The 18,168-nt window shown below is 40.3% G+C and overlaps 1 protein-coding gene across 1 annotated transcript in view; it reads right to left on the bottom strand.

The window, feature by feature from the left end:
- Positions 1-18,168, bottom strand: part of STARD9 (StAR related lipid transfer domain containing 9) — a 134,360-nt gene that overhangs the window by 105,505 nt on the left and 10,687 nt on the right.

An 18,168-nucleotide genomic window follows, 5' to 3' on the forward strand; every position in this document is an offset into this window, starting at 1 on the left:
ATGAAACTTACAGTGGTCCTACCTTACCATAGAGAGAATTTATAGGAAACAAAGACTAAGCTTTAAAAAACTTATTGTGAGATTTTCTTTCCCATGCTGTGGATGTATGTCCTCATGTTATGAAATAAACATGTGCAAGCAAAGTTGGCTGTGAAGAAGATTTCTGTAGAAGAAAATTTCTATATTCCATCTCAATTCCATACTGACTTGCATTTAATTAAAAAAAAAAAAAAAAAAGAGGTTCAGATAGCTGTTACTTTAACATCTGTCATGACACTAGATTGACAAGAACAACAATTTATTCACTATTGAAATCTACCAGGTAACATTCAAAGCACTTTACCTGCGTTAATAATTTATTCCTCACAACAACCCATGAAGTAGATATTATCATCTTCATTTTACAAGTCAGGCAACTAAATCAGAGGAAGGTCCAGAAAGCTGCCCAGAGTCATACAGCTAGCAAATGTCAGAGGTGGGGTTCAACCCAAGCAGTGTGATACTACAGTCCACAGTCTAAACCAAAAACAACATTGCATAATGGATGATTTTTTAAAACTCTGACCAGTTTACAAAATTCTAACTCTATGATCTTTCTTCTTATTGGCTCCCCTTTATGTATATACCTTCCATTACTATGTGGGCCATATGATCAAGCATGGAGTTACCCCAAGCACAGGCATGGCTCTCAGGAAGCTTGCCAGTTGCTTTGCCTACATGTGGATAATAACTCATAATGCTGGGCTGTAATACAATCCTACACACAACTATTAAATATGGCATATGCTCAACCTTCGAGTACCAAAACTGAGAAGGGATGATAAACAGCACACATACTAATCTACTAATCACTAATCACTAATCTACTCTATTTTGAAGATGTTCTCCATGACATCATTTTTTTGCTAAAGAAATGCACTGAACAAACTAAAATGGGGACTTCCCTGGCGGTCCAGTGGTTAAGACCCTGCACTTCCAATGCAGGGGGCACGGGTTTGATCCCTGGTCGGGGAACTAGGATCCTGGATGCCACGCAGCACAGCCAGAAAAAAAAAAGAACAAACCAAAATGCATCTCTATAGCTAGAAAGCAGCCCCAGGCTGAATGCACGAGGAGGTTAATTGGATCCTGACAGCTGCAAGTCAGAAAAAGGAGGGAAGGCTGAGGAGAAAGGCTGGCAGGGCTGTGTTTGGCCTGCCTGCCCTCTCTTAAATTCAGTGATTAGCTAGGCAGGGACATTACTTTGCCTCTCAGCATCTCAGAGCATTCACTGGAAAAAAGCCCCAGGAAAGAGCTTTACAGTGTATTTTAACAGAGCACAAGTGGGACTTCTGAGGTGCTGGTAATGCACTATTTCTCGATCTGGATGCTGGTTATGTGGGTATGCTCAGCTTGTAAAAGTTCAAGTGGGTAGAAAATTTGAGCTGTTCACTTCTAATGTGTGAACATATAATTTTTCTGTGTGTATATTTCAATTTAAAAGTTTTAAAAAGAGTAGTTCTGTCTCCTTACCAGCCAAAAATAATGACAAGCATCTGCTAAGGAATCTTTTCACCACACAGGCTGTTCTGCTGCAGAAGCTTGTTCATGACACATCGACTGAGCCAGAGGAGGGGGTTGTGAACAAAGGGTGGGGTGACAGCAAGGGCTTGGCTCACGTTCGCTGAGGGCTTCAGAAGCTGTTTAGGCAGAGTGCCATCACAGCGGGGGAGGAAGAAAAGAAGAGCATTTCCTCTCTAGCTGTTAGCTTCCTCTTTGTCCTCACTCCCTTCTTCCAAAATGTCCCCTGTCCACCCCCACCAACCTCAGCAGCAAATTATGCAAAAGAGCAGCAGTCCCGGGAGTTGAACCCCCAGATTCAGGGATGCCCTGGGCTGACCGTCACGAGCAAACCCGAGCAGGCCCCTGCAGTACTGAAGGGGACACACACATCACACACCTGAGGGCCCCACACACAATGCACACGGTACACGCTCAGTTAACACTGACTGAATAAATGAATACATAACCCGTGGACCCAATCCAGAATACACACCATAAATGTGTGAATAAAATTAACGATAGCTGTTCTCCAGGTCTTCCCTAAGCGCTGCCTGCATTAATTCCACACACATGATCTTCAGCCAAGATATACATCACCAGGTCAGCATCCTCCACACAGCACTGTTTCCATATTTTTGAATGTGTTCAAGAGGGCTCTTTACCACCTTTTGTAATGGATGCCCTCAGGCAGCACTCTGAAGGGAAGTCAAGTACGGCAAAGCTGCTTCAAGTTGTTGGAGTTGCTAATACTACTTCTATATAAGAAGAAAACAGGCCTGGAGGATGGAGTTCCTGTTTTTAACTCTCATTCCTGCCTTAAGTGGAAAAAGTTTTCCTGCAACCATGCTGCTAGGAGCAAATTTCCTGTTTTTAATATTGTTTAGTCTGAATGGGTCTCTAGAGACCAAACTTAATGCTGGAGAAGCAAACAAGCTGAGTCCCCAAGACAGTTCTAATTTCATAGCCGAGCTCAGCCAGCCCAGCTTAAGCCTATACCGTTCTCAGCAATCCAAGGTCTAGTTAAAGAGATTAGTTTTGCATTGATCTGAATTGCATCTGCCTCATGCATCCCACTGGCAGGGGCCTTCCTCCCTCGAGCCACAGTTCCCTCCTCCTGTCTTCCCTGAAGACTTCGTAGTTTGCAGAAGACAGAGCTGCCTGTTAGAACCACAAGACCTCTAACCGTACCCATCTTGTGGTGCTTCTTGTGCTTCAGCCCCTCATCTCAAGTCACCTCAACCAAATAAACAAAGCATGACTCCAGCCTTAGTCAACAGCTCCGGAACAAAGGTGTTTCTTGGAGCTGTCCCAGCCACTTACTAAAGTGCATGCAAAAGACAAAAAAATTAGATGATCGAAGAGAGACCCGACAGTGGGGAGCACTCAGCTCAAAAATTACTTGCTGGTGACAACCAAGAGCTGCACTGACACAAACCTGGACAGTTAGGAACCTGGGACTGATTTTCAATGAAGCGTAGTTAATAAGCCTCTAAAAACCCTAACAGAGCTGATGAATGCCTAAGAGATTCATTCTCTCTGGTGCATGAATGTTTCTATGTGGAAGATACTGGGCAGATGAGGTTCATCTTTGCGGAAAAATAAATATTTGGAAATTAAAGCTGGTGGAATTTAGGATAAAACTAGAAAACAATGTAGAATTTCATCTCATTCAAAAACATATATTAAGATTCTTCTGGATTCAAACTGGAGGTCCTGCATTCACTCTTTCCCTCCCCAATATGAAACTGGACACCCCAGGGTACTTCACAGATGAGAAAGGACTTACTCAGAAAAAGAGGCACCAGCAATACTGAGTTGTGCCGGGAAGGAAAGAAGCACACTGACTGGGGCAGGGTTAGTGCACAGACCCCAGGCTCCTTCATGGGCACTTCTGGGTACATTTCACCACTTTTACTGTTATTTTTTTGGCCGCACCGCACGGAATGTGGGATCTTAGTTCCCCAACCAGGGATCAAACCTGCGCCCCCTGCAGTGGAAGCGCGGATTGTTAACCACTGGACCAGGGTGGTTAACACCAGGGAAGTCCCCATTTCGCCACTTTTAAAGTCCACTTCAAAACCTGGCCCCTGGGTCAGAACAGGTGAAATGAAGCATCCATTTGCTGTAACGTGGGAGCTATTTCTTGTATCTCAGAAAGTGATTGGGTCAATTAGAGCTATCCGGGGGATTCAGAAGAACACACGCTGACTGCACCTGTAGACAAGCACTTGTTTCAGATACAAAATTTAAAATAGGTGGTGTCCTCCCTATCTCAGAGAGAGGCATCAACAGGGAGGCTTGAAAACACATGATCCTCATCATGGCTCCTGGGTCCTTTCCTATGGTAAATGCACAGTTTATCAGTTGAAATTTTTCTAATTGTCAGCTAATTCATGTCATACTTCAAATATCAGAGGCAAGCGCACAGTCAGGAGGAGTTAGCGTACACAGCAGGCAGCACGTGTAGTGGAAAGAGCAAGGGCTTTGGAAGCAGCAGATCTGGGTTTCAATCTGGGCTCCACCTCTTAGTAGTATGGCCCTGGGAAAGTTACCTAACCTATTTGAGCCTTGGTTTTCACATCTGTACCATACAGATGATAATAACCCACTTTGGGGGCTGCTGTTAAAGAGTGAATGAGATGAGTCAGGTACTCAGTTCAGTACCTGGAACAGAGCAGGTTCTCAGAAAGTGGTATTTTCTTCTCTCACTTCCCACTTAAGCTAGTTGTTCATGAGAATATTCTCCAAAATTACGCACAACTTTTCCAAACCCTGAAATCAAATCTCTAAACTCCAAGGAAATGTGGCCAGATGCTTACTAAAGGGGGAAGTCACTTCTACTTTCTCAAAATCTCTAATGTGGGAGAAAAGGAAAAGCAATACCAGCCAGAAACCACTACATGTTTGTGCTTTAAACCATAACACCACCACAAACAAGATGGGGTTAGTTTACTAGGGGAGGAAGAGCAAAGAAAAGAAAGTAATTAAGGGTTTCCATTCCTGTCAGATCTCTTCTCATCTGAGCAGAGCCACTGTCTCCACCAACTACATGGGAGCTGCATTAGCTCCTCCTCCTACATCAATTCAGCACATATCCCCAGAAAGCAGCTGTACTTTGTCTAACTGCCTAACTACAGAGACAAGAACTGAACAATGAAATGACTAACAAAGGAATAATCCCCCACTTCAAGGAAGAGAAGCAAGAAAAATGAGTGCGCACACGCTTCTGTTTACCTCCTCCGCTCCTGGGGACCAGATGCAAGGGGCTGTGTGTATACAGATGATAATCTTATGAGTGAGTCCAACCGTTTCTGCCCTGAGACCAACGTCCTAGGGGCTCTGCCTTTTCCAACTTCTAAGTACAAACTGGGGGATGCCTGGGCACATCTGGTCACCATTTGATTTCAGGCTCCTATTGTGTTCAGTCTGTGGGGGGAAGTGAGTCTATAAATAGCTCACACTCCTCTACCTCACTCTTGAAAAAATTAGAAACCATCCACTCTGCCTTTCCTGCAGAGAGAAGAGAGGTTTCCACCGAACCCAGCTCCCTCATCATGATCATAAACCAAGTTAATATGCTAAGTAGCCAGCCTCAATCAAATGATTCATACACTTATTTTATAAGACTAAACAGTATCTAGAATGAAACCAGGAAGGAGCTTCAAGTTAAGATTAGTGAATGATTCATGTGATGCTTTGAGAAGTCTTTTTGGAAACACACCAAGCTGTGTAGTTAAATCCATGTATGTGAAGCACCACTTTCAAGTCTTAAGAAGAATGCCCTTCCCGCCTTTGGAAGAGAACTACAGGTTTAAATCCTATTCAATCCTGAAAAGAGCAATCACGCTGTGGACTAGACTTTTTGACAACCTCCCCTTCCCTACCCCCGACAAAAAAGGCCTACCTCCCTCTTCAAGTATTTTCAAATGCTTAATTAAAATATTTATCAGTACTGTAGTATTTACCACACTGTGAAGTAATTAACTCTGTGTACCTGCCTCCCTCAAGAACTAAGAGTTTTTCATGGGTAACTACAATGTCCAATTCTTATTGGTTATTTCCAGTGCTTAGCACAATTCTTGGCATATTTTTCAGTAGAAGTATGTTGAATGAATAAGGTAAAATAATCACATATTACATGACCTTAGTGAGCTTTCACAAATAAAAGATACATCAAATTTAATGTTGATTTAAGGGAGAGGTGAGAGAAAAGGGGGCCAAGCAGGTAAAAGTAAACAAAACAGAGATATAAACAGATTGTTTCCCTTCATTCCCACACCTGCTCAGGATTCCAAAAGGGCTATTTTTGCTGGAAGCTGAGATTATGTAAATGTATGTAAACCACAGATTAGTAAGAGCCAGTATACAGTAACAACCACCCCTAACTTCAGATCCTGGAAAAAATAATTTGAAGCCAAACTCCTGTTCCCAAAAAATTCAGTTCAGAAAGAACAGCAAACAGCAACAAAGATATTGGACAGCTAAGATCTACAACTTGAAATGCTCCCAAATGTTTCATAGTAAATTATCAATTTCTGATTTTGCCTTTAGAATATAAGGAAAAGTCTCCCATACATGTTCTAGAAGCCACAGCATATTATCACTGTGCCTGTCAAAAGATCTAACTGTTTTTGGTTTAGAAGACAAATGCTAAATTAAAAGCTGCTCTACTGAGTCCATAGAGCAAGTCACAAACCAACGTGGATCCATCTGCTGACACCAGAATTAATGCTATACGGTTTGTCAGATATAAATCAAACACAGTCTTCATCTTTTCAGTGTCCAAAATATGATAGCTGAAATAAAGTTAAAGAATATACTAATAGAAGGAAAATGATACCAGATGGAAATATGGATCTACAAAAAGAAACGAAGAGCGCTAGAACCGGTAACTACATGGGCAAGTATATGATTTTTTTTCTTACTATTTAAATTCTTTAAAAAATAATTTACCATTAAAAGAAGAAGTAAAACTGTCACTGTTTGCAGATGACATGATACTATAGATAGAGAATCCTAAAAATGCCACCAGAAAACTCCTAGAGCTAATCAATGAATTTGGTAAAGTTGCAGGATACAAAATTAATGCACAGAAATCTCTTGCATTCCTATACACTAATGATGAAAATCTGAAAGAGAAATTATGGAAACACTCCCATTTACCATTGCAACAAAAAGAATAAAATACCTAGGAATAAACCTACCTAGGGAGACAAAAGACCTGTATGCAGAAAACTATAAGACACTGATGAAAGTAATTAAAGATGATACCAACAGATGGAGAGATATACCATGTTCTTGGATTGGAAGAATCAATATTGTGAAAATGACTATACTACCCAAAGCAATCTACAGATTCAATGCAATCCCTATCAAATTACCAATGGCATTTTTTACGGAACTAGTACAAATCATCTTAAAATTTGTATGGAGACACAAAAGACCCCGAATAGCCAAAGCAGTCTTGAGGGAAAAAAACGGAGCTGGAGGAATCAGACTCCCTGACTTCACACTATACTACAAAGCTACAGTAATCAAGACAATATGGTACTGGCACAAAAACAGAAATATAGATCAATGGAACAAGATAGAAAGCCCAGAGATAAACCCACGCACCTATGGTCAACTAACCTATGACAAAGGAGGCAAAGATATACAATGGCAAAAAGGCAGTCTCTTCAATAAGTGGTGCTGGGAAAACTGGACAGCTACATGTAAAAGAATGAAATTAGAACACTCCCTAACACCATACACAAAAATAAACTCAAAATGGATTCAAGACCTAAATGTAAGACTGGACACTATAAAACTCTTAGAGGAAAACATAGGAAGAACACTCTTTGACATAAATGACAGCAAGATCTTTTTTGATCCACCTGAGTAATGGAAATGAAAACAAAAATAAACAAATGGGACCTAATGAAACTTCAAAGCTTTTGCACAGCAAAGGAAACCATAAACAAGACGAAAAGACAACCCTCAGAGTGGGAGAAAATATTTGCAAACGAATCAACGGACAAAGGATTAATCTCCAAAATATATAAACAGCTCATTCAGCTCAATATTAAAGAAACAAACAACCCAATCCAAAAATGGGCAGAAGACCTAAATAGACATTTCTCCAAAGAAGACATACAGATGGCAAAGAAGCACATGAAAAGATGCTCAACATCACTAATTATTAGAGAAATGCAAATCAAAACTACAATGAGGTATCACCTCACACCAGTTAGAATGGGCATCATCAGAAAATCTACAAACAACAAATGCTGGAGAGGGTGTGGAGAAAAGGGAACCCTCTTGCACTGTTGGTGGGAATGTAAATTGATACAGCCACTATGGAGAACAGTATGGAGGTTCCTTAAAAAACTAAAAATAGATTTACCATATGATCCAGCAATCCCACTACTGGGCGTATACCCACAGAAAACCATAATTCAAAAAGACACATGCACCCCAATGTTCACTGCAGCACTATTTACAATAGCCAGGTCATGGAAGCAACCTAAATGCCCATCGACAGACGAATGGATAAATAAGTTGTGGTACATATATACAATGGAATATTACTCAGCCATAAAAAGGAACGAAATTGAGTCATTTGTTGAGACGTGGATGGATCTAGAGACTGTCATACAGAGTGAAGTAAGTCAGAAAGAGAAAAACAAATATCGTATATTAACGCATGTATGTGGAACCTAGAAAAATGGTACAGATGAGCCAAAGTTGAGACACAGATGTGGAGAACAGACATATGGACACCAAGGGGGGAAAACTGTGGTGGGGTGGGGATGGTGGTGTGCTGAATTGGGCGATTGGGATTGACATGTATACACACTGATGTGTATAAAATTGATGACTAATAAGAACCTGCAGTATAAAAAAAAAAAAAAAAAAACAAAAATAATTTACCATTTAAACAAAACTATTGACAATGTATTATGGAGTTCATAACATATGTAGATATAAAATGTATGACTTGATAGTATAAAGACTGAGAGAGAAGAAACAGAAGTATTTTAGTGTACCTTATTTTATGTGGGAAGTAGTATATTATCACTTAAATATAGACTGTGATAAGTTAAAAATGCATACTATAAACCCTAAAGCAACCACTAACAAAAGAAAGACTTATAATTAATAAACCAACAAAAATAAAATAGAAACACAAAAATACTCAATCCAAAAAAGGCAGAAAAACAAAAAAGGGAACAAATAAGAGATAGGTCAAATAGAAAAAAAAGAAAAAAGAAGAATGATTGTCATAATTATATGAGTAATTACACAATGTAAATGTTCTAAATAGCCCCAATTAAAGGCAGAGATGGTCTGATTAGGAAAACAAAGCAAGACTCAATCACATATATGCTGCCTACAAGAAATTCACTGTAAATATAAAGACATAAATAGTTTAAAAGTTCACAGTAGCAAATAAATTATGGTACACTCACACAAATTGTTACTATGTGGCCATCAAAAAAGTGAGGTAATCATATATACAGATATGAAAATGTCTCCAAGATGCATTAACTGAACAAAGCAAGATGCAGAATAATATGTGTCTGCTACCATTTTTTTTAAAAAGAATAAATATACAACTACATGCTTACATGTACACAGAATATATAGGAATATACACAAGAAATCAATAACAATGGTTGCCTCAGCATAGGGGAAAGAGGTACCAGGAGACAGAAAAGAGATTTAATTTTCACTGTACATCCTTTTGTACTGTTTTATCTGCCATGTGCATATATTACCTATTTTTTAATTAATAAATTATAGTATTTTTAGAAAAAAAATTTATTATTAAAGAATTAAGAACAAAAGACACTTTCACTGGCAGTATATAGAACTCTGTAAAGAGACTTCTTTCTTGGTATAGAAACATCAGAGAATATAATGTAGTAATAATACCAACTGATATTTATTTAATCTTTCTAATTTTTTCCAAAGTCCTCTCAAGCCTAATACTTCATTTTAGTCTAAAGTATTCCTGTGTGTTGGTAGGTGGGGATCATCACTCCCTCTTGAAAGATAAGAAAACTGAGGCTATTTAAATCACATAATATAAAGTTGTTCCACTAAACCAAAAGCCATCAAGGTTTGCCTGAGATGGCACTTGAGTAAGTGGATATGTCAGTGTCTAACATGTCTTCCTTCTTACGTCAGCCAGACAGACAAGTAAGAGAAATGTCGACCAGGGAATAATCCACATTTTACAGCCAAAGCAAAAGCACAGTTATCTGGGCCTTGGGAAGAGCAGTCATCTATTCAAAGTTGTATAATTTAAGGTACAATATATCATGTACTCCAGAATCTTGTTACTAAAAGTGTAGTCCTCAGCCCAGCAGCATCTTAAGCTCCAACCCAGAACTCTTTGATCTGAATCTGCGTCTCTAACTTTAATTACTTTCACATGCATACATATCACCTGGTGATCTCTTTAAAATGCAGATTTTGATTCACAGCATTTGGCTTAGGGCCTGAAAGTACACATTTCTAACAAGCTCTAGCCAATACCAAGGTCCACACTTTGAGGAGCAAGGCTCTCTACATCTGTGTTCCCAAAGAATAGGAAGCATGTCCTCTTCCCTTCATTGTATGGAAGCATCTGGACATGCACAGTTCTTAGTAAAGCTCAGCAGGCACATCCAGAAGGAAAAACCAGTAATGTGTTCCTGGGAGGCATTTTTCTACAATAAATCAGAACACTTCTACCATTCTGGAACAAAACAGATCTGCATGATGTCCCAGGGGCAGACTCTTGAGAGAGCAGCAACAATGGATACCATGGCCCCAAACCAAGGGTCTGGAAACAAAGAAAGCAGTGGTGTCCAAGCAACAATGGGGATGGACAAAAGGATGGAATGGGCACTATAGCCTATTAGAACCCCTAGAAAAAAAATCCTGAATGAGACATAGATTTGCTCAAAATCTGATCAGCATAAAACGCGATAGATCAAGTGAGGTAAAGCAACTAAGCAAAACTCTGTCTCTGTCATACATACACACACACACACACACACACACACTCACAGTTTGTTTACCCAGCACCTAGCATATACTGACATACAACAGATGAATGGTGAGTGAATGCTGTTTCTGTAACCCAGGATATGCCGCCTCCTGCCCTCAGGTTAAATATCTTCATGGCCTGTATGACATGACCTGTATCTGCTGGATTCAGCTAAGCGTCCAGGATGCTCCTGAGGCCACTTTGCCACTGTCCCAAAGAACCTGGGATTAGCCTCCATATCCCCTAGGAGTCTGGAGCAGTGCAGAGATGGAATGTGGGAGTCTGGCCTCCTGGGACACTTGGAGAGATGGACACTATGACTACATCCTCTTAGCTTCACCCCAGACTGGCAGCACTTGATCCACTCAAGCACATCTTGTACATTCTTGCCCTACAGTCTTTGCTTATTATGCCTTTCCTTCTGACTGCAATGACCTCCCTTGAACTCATTCAAAGGCATCTATGGGTAGTGTGTTACTCCTCTGGATTCCTGAAATACTTAATGTAAGTACCACTCATTTAACACTTGAATGCTTGGTACTGTTGATTATTTTTATTATTTTAAGGATTATTTATAAATATAAAATTATACATTTATAATAATATAAGTATACTATTATTATATTTACTACTACTATTATTATTATTATTCCCAATAAGACTGTAAGCTTTCTGAGGGCAGGAATCACATCTTATATCACTCCATATTCCTCACAGCACTCAACCCCACTGTGTTGCAGATGGTAGTTGCTTCTCAAATGCTCACTGAATGAATGAGAGAAATGTCACTATGCTAGGAAATGTAGGGTATTCAAAGATGGATGAGGCCTAGTCTGCCTTCAAGGATCACTCAGTCTAATAAAATTGGTAAGTCATGTACCCAAAGAGCATTAATTTAAATTAATACACAGAGTGTCACAAGAGAGTAACAAGATATTATGAGAATCTAAGGGATTGTGACAACTTCAAGGAGGAAGTACCATTTTAACTGGGTCTTAAAAACAAGCAGCATTTTGAATGGTAGGAACTGGGGAGGTGAGATATTTTAACATATTTTAGAAAGAGGAGTCAGCATGAGCAAAAGCAGGGAAGTACATGGCATTTGAGGAAGAGCAAAAACCAAAATAATCAGGATAGCCTGAAAAAGAAATGAGAAAGGACCAGCCCTGTCCAATACTAAAAAGTAGTAAAACAGTATGGTACATGCTTTTATGAATATTTGAAAACTTGTGAAACAGTATAGTTCTGGCACAAAAGTATGAATCGATCAATGAAACAAAACAGTTTTAAAAGAGACCCCAGGTGGGACTTCCCTGGCAGTCCAGTGGTTAAGACTCCGTGCCTCCAATGGAGGGGGCATGGGTTCGATCCCTGGTCGGGGAACTAAGATCCCACGTGCTGCACAGCGTGGCCAAAAAAAATTTTTTTTAATTATATAATTTAAAAAAATAATAAAATAGACCCCAGTATATACAGGAATTAAGCAAATGATAAAAATGGCTTTTACATATCAGTGGAGAAAGGATGGGTGTTCAGTAAATGGCAATGAGGCAACTGGCTAGCTATCTGGGAAAAAAAGTAAAGCTGAAGCCCCACCTCATTTCCTACAACAAAAATATTCAAATGGATCAAATATTTAACTATTAATAAGATAAATCCATTAGTATACCAGAAAAAAAAATGGCAAATACTTTTATAATCTCAGAATGACAGGCCTTTCTAAGTTTAATATACTAGGAAGCCGCAGAGAAAGGTCAATAATTTGACTACATTTAAACGCACACACACGGGTGCACAGGAAAAAATTACACAATCAAAACAAAAGTAAACAGGGGAAACATGCAACATCTATGACATGGATCCATTTAATATTCTAACTGTTCTTAAAAATAATTAAGAAAAAGGGACTTCCCTGGTGGTCCAGTGGTAAAGAATCCGCCTTCCAATGCAGGGGATGGGGGTTCAATCCCTTGTCAGGGAACTAAGATCCCACATGCCGTGGGGCAACTAAGCCCACGCGCCATAACTGCTGAGTTCGCGCGCCTCAGCTAGAGAGTCTGTGTGCCGCAAACTACAGAGCCCACGCGCTCTGGAACCCGCACACCACAACTAGAGAGAGAAAACCCGCACGCCACAACTAGAGAGAAGCCCACGCGCCGCAAGGAAAGATCCCGCATGCCTCAACGAAGATCCTGCATGCCGCAACTAACCTGAAGCAGCCACAAATAAATAATCTTTTAAAAAAAAAAAGAAAAAGATGAATACAGTAGAAAAGTGGGAAAAAAATATATGAACACACAATTCACAGGGAACAAAATATACAAATGGCCCAGAAACATACAAAGATGCTCAATCCCAATTATAATAAAAAGAAAAGCCAAAAATAAGATACCATTTCTACCTATAAGATAGGCAAAGATTAAAGAGCTTGATAACACCTAGTATGACAAGGAATGTGATAAAGTATTCTGATACACTACTGTTAAGCATGTAATTTGGTACAATCTTTTTGGAAGACAATTAGACAAAAATCTATTGAAATTTAAAATATACATACTCTCTGAACATGCAACTGCACTTCTTGAAATTTACCTTACGGTTACACTTGCAAAAATGCAAAGATGCTCACTCTAGTATTATAGTGAATAGTAGAAACATAATATAATATATATTATATAATAGATTACAAAATTTTGGAATTATAATTATATAATATGTAATAATATATTGTATTATATAGTTAGCTGGAAATACTCTAACCATCCATCACTAGAAAACTAGTTAAACTACAATACCTTTATAGGATGGAATTCCATGTAGCATTAAAACAATGAGGTAGAACTATAGGTACTACAAATAAATTAGGGCCAAGATAAGTTGCATAGAATAAAGCAAGTTGAAAAACAGTACATAGAGTGTAAGCCCCTTAGTATTTTTTTTTTTAAAGAGACATACTATATATGCTTACTTATGATTAGAGAATGCCTGAAAGGATAGCAAAGAACTGCCGACAGTGGTTACCTCTGGAGAATGAGATCAGTGGGGAGGCATGGAAGGGGAAGCGATTTTCACTTTTTACATTACACCCTTCTGGACTGTTTGAACGTTTTCCAGTTAGCTTGTATTGCTTTTATAGCGAAATATTTTAATAAACTAATTAATCTACTGACACATTTTATGCAGCTGTCTGCCTTCTGCTGAGCATAGAACTAGAGAGAGACCAGTCCTGTTCCTTTCCCCACACTTTCCGAACCCTTTTCAGAACACTGCACTTAGAAGGGGCCTTTTGTTGGTCAGCTGGACTGGCTCCCCCAAACAGAGGACCATTGAAAGGTGCTGAGAGGGGACTTGGACACAGGCTTACTGTGCAAGTATGTGGGAGAGAATTTAGCACCTGGTGATGCAGACCAGGTGGCTTCCTCTGGAGAAGGCTACTGTTATCAGTCTGCCTGTGCACACATCTGCTGTGGTGGACACACAGACCTTTTGTTCAAAGGGCTGTACTTCATTTTATATCCTCTTGTTCACATGATTTTGCAAATCAGTTTTTCCAAAGACCCTCAAAGTGATCACCTCCATCATCATTTCTTCAAGCAATTAATTGACAATCCTTATAAACCCAGGACAAATTCAAGTGTAAAGGGAGCGGAGTATAGAGCAACTTCTCAGCACTGCAGATGCAAGCAAGAGAACTTCTGGGGAACATCAAGGACACCTAGCTCAGGACCTCTATCTGTATTTATGCTTAGGCTGCACCAGGTTTCCAGTTGAGTATCAAAATTTGGGCATGCCGCCCCTACAGATAACCTCTCTCCCAAGCCTAAATCTCAAGGACTCCAGATACAAACAGAAATTCCTGTTACCCTTGACTCACAGAGGAGAAAAAAGAATCTAAACAAGCTGTTGCATTTTAAAAGATTTCTCTAGTTTCTGCATTCATTTTTGTAAAGGCACCCAGCACCAACGGCAAGCATTAAGTGTCAAGGATCTCTGTTCTTCAGATTTTTCTATGAGTCTAAAAGCTACCCTTTAAAAATTCATAATCAAGTTTCTAGAGAGGGGAAAAAATGAGTTAGAAGAAGCCAAAAGAATGACCTTATTCCTTTAAAATCCAGCCCATGGACATGCTTATGGAGCTGAGCAGCTGTGCTATTGGCAGAGGGAACTTACTGAAATGAAGCACTCATGGTAATCTCCCTTCCCCCACTCATGCCAGAAGAGCCCCATCCAATTATTGCACAAAAAGGCTTTTTCTTATAAACTTCTCTCCCTTCAACTTCTGCCTCCATCTTGGTTGGGAAGAAATAGCACTAGCGATGGAATGTACACAGCTCTGCAAATATTCATGAGAAAATCCTTTGACGCCCACACGCTCCCCAGCTGCCCCAGCACATACATGCATTAGGGAAAGGGATGCACAGAGAAATTCATAGATGTCTATGGTTCTCCAACTTAGGCAAACTGCAAGGCCTCCTCAAAACAGGCAGCAAGATTCAAGAAGGCACAGACAGCAAGATTCAAGAAGACAGAGTGCTAACTTATCACTTATCCACTGAGCCATAAATTGAATTATCAACCCAATAACCATTAACTGATCATTTAGGATGTGCAGCACTGGAAATACAGAAATAAATAGAGCTGTGTGTGGTGCAGCATTTGAGAGCTTGGACTTTGGAATCACACAGTCAAAGGTTTGAATGCTGGTTCCACCACTTGGTTGTGTGACCTTCAAGCAAGCTACTCAACCTATTTGAGCCTGCTCCTGTACCTAAATTGGAGATCATAATATCTACTGTAAAAAGTGATATACCCCTAACCCCTCTGTGAACTCTCAAATTCCTTCTCACCTTAGTTTCTTCTTCATGTTTGCCCCTCCTCTTGCTCCTCCAAGGTCCCTCTTCAGTTTCAGTAGCTCTTCCACCTTCTTTCCTCTTTCCCCAAAGCCTTCATTCATACTCCAAGTTCAGGAGATACAGAAGAAGTGACAGCCATACCCCTCTCCACTTCGCCCTACTTAACTTTCCGAAGCAGGAGATCATAGATCACTTGTCTTCATCTTATAATGCGCTGCAGTCCCCAGACAGAAATGCTGCTTCTGTGGCAGCAGAAACTAGCCCCAGCCTGGTCACGTTACAGAACCTATGATAATAGTCACTCAATACCTTCCCACCCCCATACTACTAGATGGCAATCGTGTAATTTCCTCACCTTGACGAGTACAGAGCCAGGGATAGGCCCAGTCTCAAGAACAAGATCTTTCCTTGGGATTCTGCTAAGCAGCACACTTCCTGCCCTGCAGGAAACTATGTGTTGCAGTTCATGATCCCGTCACTGGAATAAGCAACAGGCATTTCCCTGCAACACCAAGCACAACTCTGGACCGGCCAAAAAGAAAAAAAAATCCTGTAACTACTATTTTTGTCTCTCTAGGGCCTTCATCTTTAAAATACGTGTCATGATGGTCTCTAGCATTTCTTCTAACACCAACATTCTGGAATTCTAAAGTCAAACTATTTAGGTGCCACATATCCAGATTCAAAAACTCTGCACAAGTTACTCTTCATGTCTTTATAAACAATCCTCTGCAATTTAATCTGAAATCCTCTATTTTCTCCTAATGGCAATGAAGACCAGCTGGTTCTAATGCTCCATAAACTATTAAAATCATCATGTTCTGTACCTGTAGAGCATTATTATTACCTGTCTTCCTGTCTCCGGAGCAACATTCCTTCATTAAATAATCCCATGCAGAATGCACATGAGGTACACTACACTGACAGTGGCTTTCCTCTTGGTTCCTGCAGCCAGCCCTTTAATCATTTTGCGGTGTGTGGGGTTTTCCTCTGAAGCCTCTCCAAGTTCCTAACATCCTCACGCTGAAGTCCGGAGCTGGAGAAAATACTCACCAAAGAACCTGTAACACAAATACACATGCACGAGCAAACACACACACACACACACACACACACACTCTTCCCCACCTTGCCCGTTGGCAGGGCTCTTTGGGGGTAAGCAATGGATGTTCTCTGTGCGTTGTTTGGTGTTCAGTGTATTATGGAGATGAAACAGTGTTAAAACAACAGCAAGCATAATCACATTGCTGCTATAATTTCAGTTTTGAATTTGGTGGCTGTGGGGAGGAAATCTCTGCTCACTCACATGATATTTCATCTAGAAAAGCTACAAGTGTTTTAACTATTGTGTTTTAGCCAAATAACAGAGCATTTTAAAATAAAGATTCCCAGGAGAATAGAAGCAATTATGTCCCACAAGGGCTGGGTAGCTTTTTGTTCCTGACGTACTTTCTGTTGACTCAGTCTACACTTGTTTTGACAGCCACTCACAGTCCTTGGTGGGTAAAGCTGAGCTAATGCTCCTCATGGAAAGTTTTACAAACATACAATCACCCAAACACAAAATGCTTTTGCAGAGGACTCCCGCTCCAACAGATGTTCCTGTCCAGGAGGAAGGGAGGGAAGTTAACTTTCCAAGTGGAGTGTGCTGATCCCAGAAGGGATCACAACCAGATACAAAGAAGAGATTTTCAAATCTAGTTCAGCTCTTAGAAAGAAGCATGGGCCTCTCTTCTCCTGTACTGTGATAGTGGTAATCACAACAGGGACCCAAGCCACAGCACTCATGACCTCACTTATTCCACTTTTAGCTGTCAAGCCCTGGGCTGAACACTTCACATGATTATTTGTTTCCTCTTCACAGTAACTCAAGTTGAAGAGACTAGGACTCAGAGAGGTTAAGTAACTTGTCCCAAAGTAAGCCAGCTGGTAAGTGGCTGTGCCTGAATTCAAATCCAGGTCTAACTTCAAGAGAAGAAGCCGATTAATATAGATTCAAGGCAGATAAAATGCAGGTCAATTTTTAAGAAAAGCCTTGGCTGCAAGTCCAAATGTTAATAAAGACTGAAAACACAATTAGGTCAGTAATGACCTCCCTTAAGAATTGGATGCTGGGGACTTCCCTGGTGGTGCAGTGGTTAAGAATCCGCCTGTCAACGTAGGAGACACGGGTTCGAGCCCTGCTCCGGGAAGATCCCACATGCCGCGGAGTAACTAAGCCCGTGCACCAAAACTACTGAGCCTGCGCTCTAGAGCCCGCGAGCCACAACTACTGAGCCCGCGTGTCACAACTACTGAAGCCTGCGCGCCTAGAGTCCACGCTCCGCAACAAGAGAAGCTACCGCAATAAGAAGCCCGCGCACTGCAACAAAGAGTAGCCCCTGCTCACCGCAACCAGAGAAAGCCCGCACACAGCAACAAAGACCCAAAACACAGCCAAAATAAATAAATTTAAAAAAAAAATAGGATGCTGATGACATCAGGGTCGTGGGGTAATGGACAAGTCAGGTAGTATAATCCCCTGCTAGTCCCCATTCACTATAACCTTTTCTCTCTCTCTCTCTTTCCCTTCACCCTCTCTCCTCAACTTTCCATCTCTTCCTTTTCCTATATCCCTCTTTTTATCTTTTTTACACTGTAGTTTAGTAAAGAATATGAACTTTGCATTCAGATGATCCTGTGTTCAAATCTAAGACTCATTTTCTTACTGTGTGACTTTGGGCAGATCATGTAATCTCTCTAATCCTAAATTTC

This window comes from Eubalaena glacialis, chromosome 2 (assembly GCF_028564815.1).
Source record: "Eubalaena glacialis isolate mEubGla1 chromosome 2, mEubGla1.1.hap2.+ XY, whole genome shotgun sequence".
Classification (NCBI taxonomy): domain Eukaryota; kingdom Metazoa; phylum Chordata; class Mammalia; order Artiodactyla; family Balaenidae; genus Eubalaena; species Eubalaena glacialis.